The following is an 8,791-nucleotide window of genomic DNA, read 5'->3' as shown; positions in this document are numbered from 1 at the left end:
AGAGGGAGGGGCAAGGAGGCAGGTAGGGTGGGGGGATGGCTGGAAAATGCAGCACAAGAATGAGAGATCTCGACCAGCCTGGCTCAGCGGTCGAGTGTTGACCTTGAACCAGGAGGTCACGGTTCGATTCCCAGTCAGGGCCCAGGCCCAGGGGGGGCGGTGGGCTCGATCCCCAGTAGGGGGCATGTATGAGACATTCGCTCTCATCATAGATGGTTCTCTCTCCCTCTCCCTTCCTCTCTGAAGTCAATACAAATATATTTTAAACAATGCCACCACCATGCGGGACTTTGTCATCTGTCTGACCTGTTTTGTTCGAATAGAGCCTGGGTTTATGTTCCTTTTCCTACACGTGCTCTTCAAGTAAAAATTTTTTCCCCCATTTCCCGCTAACTTCCTGCCTCCGCCTCTTTCTCCCTCCTGCACATCTCTGAGCCCAGGGACCCTTATGCCCACCACGCTGCCCATCTGCTCCTCGCACATCGGGTTTATGAACCAAACCGGCATTGTCAGCCCCTCCCGGGCTCGCCCGAAATACCACCTGCTGAAGTCACGGATCTAAAAAAAAAAACACCCCGGAAAGTAACGTTTCAGGCTCCTTCCAGAAGTCTTCTGTCTCGAGTCGCAGCACATGGAAGCAAATAGCAGATGGAACCCGCTCCTGCAGCCTCAGACACGCCACATGCTCTCCCCGCGTTGGATTTTTTATAGCCGCACGACTCTCCATCCAGCCGGTCTGTCCTCCACCCTCGGCTCCTAGTTCTTTTCTCACGAAACAACCCCCAGAAACATGAAAAGTCGGGCTTTCAGGGTGTCCGTGAACGTACGGGGGGGACAAGCTGGTGGAAGTCCCCCCACATGGGGATGGGGAGCCCAGGGGGCTGGAGTGTTGTTCTGTACACCAAAGGGTTGGGGGTTCAATGCCTGGTCAGGGCACATACCTAGGTTGCGGGTTTGATCCCAAGTCGGGGAGCAGATGGGGGTAACTAATCCCTCTCTCTCTCTCTCTCTCTCTCTCTCTCCCCCTTCTTCGCTCTCTAAAAGCAATAAACGTATTTCCAGGTGAGGATCAAAAAAATAATTACAGTCCTATTTACAATTCTATCGCATAAGACAACAAATTTTGCAGGTCAGCTTTTTTGCACTTTCACTACAACATGACCCATCATTTCTCACTCACTCACCATCCTCAGTAATTTCTTCGTGGAAATGGACAGGAAGCTGGCCCGGAATATGTTATCTCGGGGGAGCAGAATTGCAAACAGGACTGCAATTAATTATTAACGAGCCAACCGTGTAACCCCCACCGAGGTTTAACATTAGCCAGGCTATCAAGCGACCCTCCCGGCTGTGTGTTCACGTGGAGATGGTTCAAGGATTCGACGCTCGGCCCTGACCTCCTGCTCCTGCTCAGGGCTGTTACTACATGGAAACGCCTTTTTTTCCTTCCTTCCTTCCTTCCTTCCTTCCTTCCTTCCCCTTCCCTTCTCCCGCCCTCCCTCCTTCCTTTCCTTCTTTCTTTTATATATTTTTTTTATTGATTTCAGAGAGGAAGGGAGAAGGAGAGAGAGAGAGAGACATCAATGATGAGAGAGAATCCCTGATCAGCCGCCTCCTGCACGCCCCCCGCTGGGGATCCAGCCCGCACCCCGCGCATGTGCCCTGACAGGGAATCGAACCGTGACCTTTTGCATGTGCCCTGACCAGGAATCGAACCGCGACCTTTCGGATCATGGGATGACGCTCAGCCACTGCGGGCTCTGCTCCAGTTTTAACTGTCTCCCTGCCCCAGGCTCTCTGCCCTCAGCCCTGCAGCACAAACACCTTCTCCACATCACTCTTCTGCTCCAGAACCTTCAGCGAGTCCCGCAGGGCCAGGGTTTTAGATGCTAAACACCCTCTGCACACATGTCAAGACGACCCATGGGTTGCAAACTGACTGGGAAATACTAGCATCGGCTTTCCTGCTTCTCCACTGTGACTGCTACAATGAAGTCCGGCTGGTGTGGCTTCCAAAATAATTAAGAAAAATACACTTCTTACAGCTTTAGTATTTAACAAATAGTTTCTCTTGCGGTAGCCGGTTTGGCTCAGTGGATAGACCGTCGGCCTGCGGACTGAAGGGTCCCAGCTTCGATTCCCTATCAAAGGCACATGCTCGGGTGGCGGGCTCCATCCCCAGTAGAGGGCCTGCAGGAGGCAGCCAGTCAATGATTCTCTCTCATCATTGATGTTTCTATCTTCCTCTCTCCCACTTCCTTCCTCTCTGAAATCAATAAAAAAATATAAAAAATTCTGCACTTAAAAAAAAAGATTAAAAAAACCATACACACACAGAAAACACGGAGTAGAGCCAGGAGGTGGGCGGACCCAGAGCTGGGATCTGCGAGGCTCCCGGCTCCTCGGGGCCCTGGGTGGCCTGGGACTTTGGAGGCAGAGTGAGCGCGAGGGGCGGCCAGCTCAGTCCTCCCCGGCACCTCGTCATCCGCGTGGCGATGAGTCAGGAGGAACTCTATCCCAGACACATGGATTACATTTCCCCTCCGATCCCCGTGGGGCGGGTGTGTGTGTGTGTGTGTGTGTGTGTGCAATTCAGAGCCAATACGAATAGCAGCCTGAGCTTCACCAAGAAGACACACTCCCAGCCACCACGGTGTGCGGAGCAGGGAGGGGCTGTGGGAGGCTGATGGTCCCTGTGAGGGGGACCAGGGCCTGTGGTGTTGGCCTCTGGAAGGACCCACAAGAAGGTGGAGGATCATTTGCACGCTCCCCCCTCCCCCCATTTGCACGCTCCCCCCTCCCCCTATTTGCACGCTCCCCCGCCCCTGTCTCCGAGACTCATTTCCCAAGCCTGTCTCCTTCTCAGTGGGAGGCTGCGCTTTCTCTGATCAGAACTCATGAGCTGTGCAAGGCCCTCACTGGCTGCTGCTCCCTGGTGTGGGTTTTGCAAAGTTTGCAGGAAACAGAGGAGAACAGACAGCCAAGCAAGGACCAGCCCCATCTCCCCACCGCCTCGGCCTGCCTCTCCCGCTCCAAGCTGGGTTTGCAGGGTGGGGAGGAAAACCCTTTAGAAATCTTTAGCATGTGACTTTTTCTTTTTCTAAAATATGTTTTTATTGATTTCAGAGAGGAAGGGAGAGAGAGAGAGAGAAACATCAATGCTGAGAGAGAATCATGGATTGGCACACTCCCTACTGGCGATCAAGCTAGCAACCTGGGCATGTGCCCATGACCGGAATCAAAACCGGGCCCAATATATTTTTATTGATTTCTGAGAGGAAGGGAGAGGGAGAGAGAGATACAAACATCCATGATGAGAGAGAATCACTGATCAGCTGCCTCCTGCACGCCCCACACTGGGGATCAAGCCCGCAACCCAGGCATGTGCCCTGACCGGGAATCGAACCGTGACCTCCTGGCTCATTGGTTGGCGCTCAACACCGCTGAGCCACACACATGTGGCTTTTTTTTTAGTTGTCAGGCGAGAGGGAACATTTAGAAACCTGAGTTTGGGCCCGATCCCACCTCTGGATCTATTAATGACCGGTGCCCTGTGATTTTATTTCCTTAAGATCTCTCCCTCAGGGCACGGTTGAGAAGAAAGAAAGCTGATATTGGTGAACGGTAATCATTACGAAGGTAGTCGACTGTGACGGAAGGCTTCCCACAGATGAAGCAGGCGCCAAGCACTTCACGTGGAGTAACCCGTTCCGTCCTCGCGGCTGGTTTTACAGGGGGGGAAACTGAGGCTCACGTGAAATCACTGCCCCAAACCATTGATGTGGGTTGGCCAGTGAACCCCAACATCGATGTCAAAACCCCTCAGAGGGAGGGTGGCCTGCCGACAGCTTGAGTTCGGACGCCCGCTCCCCACACCTGAGAACAACCGTCTCTTGCTTTTAGCACCCGGTTTGCAGTTTGTTACAGCAGCCACAGGAAACTCATACCCTCAGAAAGCTCTAAGTCAGTGGTTCTCAACCTTCCGGCCCTTTAATACAGTTCCTCATGTTGTGACCCCACCATACAATTATTTTCGCGGCTCCTTCATCACTGTCATTTTGCTACTGTGATGAATCGTCATGTAAATATCTGATAGGCAGGATGGTCTGAGGCGACCCCTGTGAAAGGGTTGTTCAACCGCCAAAGGGGTCGCGGCCCACAGGTTGAGAACCGCCGCTCTAAGAGATGAAGGGAAGGCGCTAAAGTGAAAGCTGGCCCTGGCCGGGGTGACTCGGTGGGTGAAAGCATCGCCCAGTGCACCGACGGCGGATGCTCATCCAATGTCATGTCCCACGGGCCCCAGATGTGGGGGTGCGGCCGGCGGAGAGACTGCTCCCCGAGGAGACCCGGGCCTCACCTGGGGACAGTGCAGGGAGCTCTCGCTCCCAGGTGCGAAGCCGGAGGGCTGTACCTACATCGACCTGCCCCCCTGAGCTGCCTGAAGATTTGTGAAAACGACAATGAATGAACTCTCAGGGCTGGGAGTGAGCCGGTGAGCAGTGAGCGTGAGCGGAGAATAAACAGCCCTTTGTATGTTGCCTACTGTCCCTGGGTCACCCAATCGGAGACGGAGACACCGAGGCCTCGGCCACAGCAGCCAGCAGGGAAAGCCCCGATGTGCAAATAGCGGCCATAAAGTGAAATGAGCCTGGAGGTGAACCCGGTGAAATCCCGAGGATGGGGGGACCCCTGGCTCTTACAGCCGAGTCTGTGACGGTGGGGGTGGGAGCTAGGGGGAGGGGACGGAACCAGCAGCCGGGGCTCAGAGCGAACACGTGGACTTTCCCTAGGGAGGCTCCATCCCCCACCCCCCAGAGAAGGGAGCTATGAGTAATGAAGCTTCCCGGAGAAGAATAGTGGCCACATTTGCATGTTAAACAGATCGATGGGGCTTCTCCTCTGCTCAGCTCCCCCGGGGGAAGGGGGAGGGGGGAGCGCTGTCAGAGGCAGCTGGCCATCTGCGGGTCTCCGGCCCACAGCCCCAGAGACCGCCTTGTGCCTTGCACACTGCAGGTGCTCAATAAAGATTAGTATCAAATCGCAGGTCCAAGCTGGTCTCGGGCCCTGGCTGGTGTGCTCAGTGGTTAGAGCGTCGGCCGGCGCACCCAAGAGCTGCCTGTTCGATCCTGGGCCCTGGTCGGGGTGTGCATGCGTGGGAGGCAACCCATCGATGTCTCTCTCTCTCTCTCTGTCTCTCCCCGTCCCTTCCACTCTCTCTAAAAATCAAGAAGACATATTTACAACAACAAACAGCCGCACAGTCTAGGCCAGTGGTTCTCAACCTTCTGGCCCTGTAGATACAGTTCCTCATGTGGTGACCCCCAACCATAAAATTATTTTCGTGGCGACTTCATCGCTGTCATGTTGCTCCTGTGATGAATCGTCATGGAAATATCTGATATGCAGGATGGTCTGAGGCGACCCCTGTGAAAGGGTCGTTCGACCGCCAAAGGGGTCGCGACCCACAGTTTGAGAACCGCTGGTCTAGGCAGTGCCCCGTGGACCTGTGGCCTGGTGTGGAGCTGGCTTCTCCAGCCGCCCAGACGTCCTGAGGTCTTGAATGACAGGGGACTGTGGCTGTTAACACTTGTGGGGCTCAGGCAGTCCAGATCCTTCCAGCCCCCCCTTTGGAGGGAAAAGGCCCAGGCGTACAGCGGAGGGCTTTTAATTGGGTCTATGCCTTGTTCCCCCAAGAGCCAGCTCCTGGGCTCCCCGCCTGTCCCAGCACCTACCTGGCTCCTGGCTCCCAGCACCTTGACCTTTGCAATACCTGCCGGGGGCGGAAGGCGCCCGATCCCTCTCTCGGGGGCGTTGGAACCATGTGCACCTGCCGGCAGGGCAGGGCCTGCTGGGAGTCCCCAGGTGCTTACCCTCAACGGGCAATTCCTCTCGAGGCTCAGATGGCGTCTGGCTGAGCTGGGACGTGTGGCCTCTTCCTTCACGCCTCCCTCCGTCCCCTCGTACAGCCCTGTGTCCGGTATACACCCTTTGCTGCCCTTTCTCCGTCCATAGCTGCCCTACTGGTCAGGTTTCTTTGTTTAGTGTTTTTGAAGAACCCTGTTATTTTTTTAAAAATATACATTTTTATTGATTTTAGAGAGAAAGGGAGAGAGAGAAACATCCATGATGAGAGAGAATCATGGACCGGCTGCCTCCTGCACGCCCCACATTGGGGATCGAGCCCACAACCCGGGCATGTGCCCTTGACCGGGAATCGAACCTGGGACCCTTCAGTCCGCAGGCCGACGCTCTACCCACTGAGCGACACCGGCCAGGACAGAAATGGATTTTTAATATATGATCCAGATGCGTGGGCCTGAGAAGAAGGGCCTTGCGTTTGATGTCATGCTCTGCTGTCCATGTCCTGAAATTCCTAGTGAATCTTGGACAAGGGGGCCCCATAACTTAACTTACCACATTTGCAAATTGTGTAACAGGTCCTGTTAAGACATAGGACTTCCTCTGTGGGCTCCAACTTGCAGTATAACTTTGGCTGAACTTAGCACTCTGTTTCCTCATCTCTTCTCTCCGCAAGGGCAGCGGCCGCATATTTATTTATTGCTAAATTTCCACCCCCTGGCGTGGTGCCCAGCCCATGTAGATGCTCAATAAATACTTGTGAAATGGCCCTCGCTGGTCTGGCTCAGTGGCTAGAGTGTTGTGCTGAAGGGTCCCGAGTTCGAGTCTCGTCAAGGGCACATGCCGGGGTTGCTGGCTTGGTCCCCAGTAGGGGGCGTGCAGGAGGCAGCTGATCCCTGATTCTCTCTCTCTCTCTCTCTCTCCCTCTCCCTTCCTCCCTGAAATCAATAAAAATATATTTTAAAAAATCCTTGTGAAGTGAATGAAATAATGTCAACTGAAACCCGTCGCTAGAGGTTTGAGAAAGCAGCCTGAATCCCAGAAATCCACTGTCCTAAGGGTTAACAAGACAAGCCTCTTGAGCGGTGATTATGAAATCAAGACGACAGCAACGTCACTTACCATCTACTTCTCTGATCCCCACACGTTGGCGATTTCCTAAATATTGGACGAGGACGAAAGGAAACAGCCGTCCGTGGATAAATCCGGGACGGACGCCAGACATTTCATCGGCTCTTAGGAGCCCTCCCCCTCTCCCTGGGCCTTCGTGGGAAAAGTCCTCTCAGGGCATAAAGGACAAGCCGGGGCCCTAGCATATTTTTTTTATTATTATTATTTTTTTTTATTTTTATTTTTTAAAAGAACGAGCCGGGCATTGTCTTTCAGGCCCAAGGCCTCGTTCAAACGCCATCGGAGGAAAGCCCCGCTGGGAAGAGCCGTCTGCCCGCAACTTTTTCTTCCTCTTTCATGCGTTGGCCTCACTCCAGACGCAGGCAGAACGCAAGGTGGGCCTGGGAAGCAAGAGGGTTTCTTGTGAGGGTGTCTCTGGGCAGACGGGCGGGTCTGGACCAGATAGAAGCTCACCATCAGCTCCCGCACATCTGGGAGGCGTCGCCTCAAACCTCTTTTTTTTAGATTCAAGAGACTCTATTTTTTTTAAAAAATATGTTTTTATTGATGTCAGAGAGGAAGGGAGAGAGAGAAACATCAGCAATGAGAGAGCATCATGGATCAGCTGCCTCCTGCATGCCCCACACTGGGGATCGAGCCAGCAACCCGGGCCTGTGCCCTTAACCAGGAATCGAACCGTGACCTCCTGGTTCCTAGGTCCACGCTCAACCACCGAGCCTCGTTGGCTGGGGCACTTTGCCGCCTCTTTACCTGGCTGTCCCCTGTTTTCCCAACCCTTTCTCCTCGAGCACGTCCTCCCCACTTTCCAAACTCTCCCTGCGCAGCAAAGAGAGAGCAAAAGGGAGTGGAGCCGCGGGAATGAACTTGGACCTGGAGAGAGGCAGCCTTGAGCAGCGAATGCAGCTGTGAGCTGAGAGCCAGGCCCCCGTGCTGTCGGAGTTCATGGCTGCCCGGAGGGAGTTTTACCTTTTCTTTCTTTTTTTTTTCTTTTAACGCACATCAGACTCTAACCTTCCTGTCCATTTCTGGAAATCCTTCCACTTCGCTCCTTTCCCCCATGGGCCCATTTGCATCTTGGCTGTGCCGCGTAGGCAGGCTTGGATCCCAGCAGCTCTCTGATAAAAGCGTCCTGGTTCAAGCGCATATTTCTTTTGTTTCCAGATTTCATGCTTCTTTCTTTCCGGGTAAGGCCCCCGTCCAAAGTCCGCACTGCAGATAGCACATCCGCGCTGCGCTCCCAGCCCCGTGAGCTCATGCACCGTGTTTGTCTTGGCTCGGTCGCTGGGCCCACCGGCATCAGGGAGGGCCTCCGGGTCGGGGGGACAGTCCTCAGCCCCTGGGGCAGGCTCGTCAACTAGCTCCCCCCGGGGAAGCTCGGCCCTCCATCCTCGCTGACCCCTCTGGGCCCCCCTTTGTGCCTCTGTGGTCTTTAAAAAAAATAATAAAAAAGTTAATATATGTATATTATTGATTTCAGAGAGGAAGGGAGAGGGAGAGAGAGAGAGAGAAACATCCATGGTGAGAGAGAATCATTGATCTACTGCCTCCTACTGGGGATCTAGCCCACAGCCCAGGCATGTGCCCTGATTGGGAATTGAACCCTGACCTCCTAGTTCATGGGTCCTCAAACTACGGCCCGTGGGCCGCATGCGGCCCACCGGGTGTTTTTGCCGCTCCCGCCGGGTGTTTTTGCAGTCGCTGCCTGTACTGCTTAGCAGCCGACTCGTCCCGGGCCCGCAGTGCGCATGTGTGGAATGTCTGAGGGACAGTGAACTGGCCCCCTGTTTAAAAAGTTTGAGTA

The 8,791-nt window shown here is 54.3% G+C and overlaps 1 long non-coding RNA gene across 1 annotated transcript in view; it reads right to left on the bottom strand.

The window, feature by feature from the left end:
• Positions 1 to 7,648: 7,648 nt before the first annotated feature.
• The window catches only part of LOC107182117, a 2,447-nt gene continuing 1,304 nt past the window's right edge, over positions 7,649 to 8,791 (bottom strand). The window contains exons 2-3 of the long non-coding RNA XR_001512838.1: positions 7,957 to 8,417; positions 7,649 to 7,806 (exon numbers count right to left, since the gene is read on the bottom strand). This is a non-coding gene — a long non-coding RNA (uncharacterized LOC107182117). The remainder of the gene's footprint in view (positions 7,807 to 7,956; positions 8,418 to 8,791) is intronic.

The sequence above is a fragment of the Myotis davidii genome, unplaced genomic scaffold (assembly GCF_000327345.1).
Source record: "Myotis davidii unplaced genomic scaffold, ASM32734v1 scaffold875, whole genome shotgun sequence".
In the NCBI taxonomy this organism is placed as follows: Eukaryota; Metazoa; Chordata; class Mammalia; order Chiroptera; family Vespertilionidae; genus Myotis; species Myotis davidii.
The sequence above is the reverse complement of the archived record's forward strand: the minus strand, read 5'-3'. Positions and strand labels throughout refer to the sequence as shown.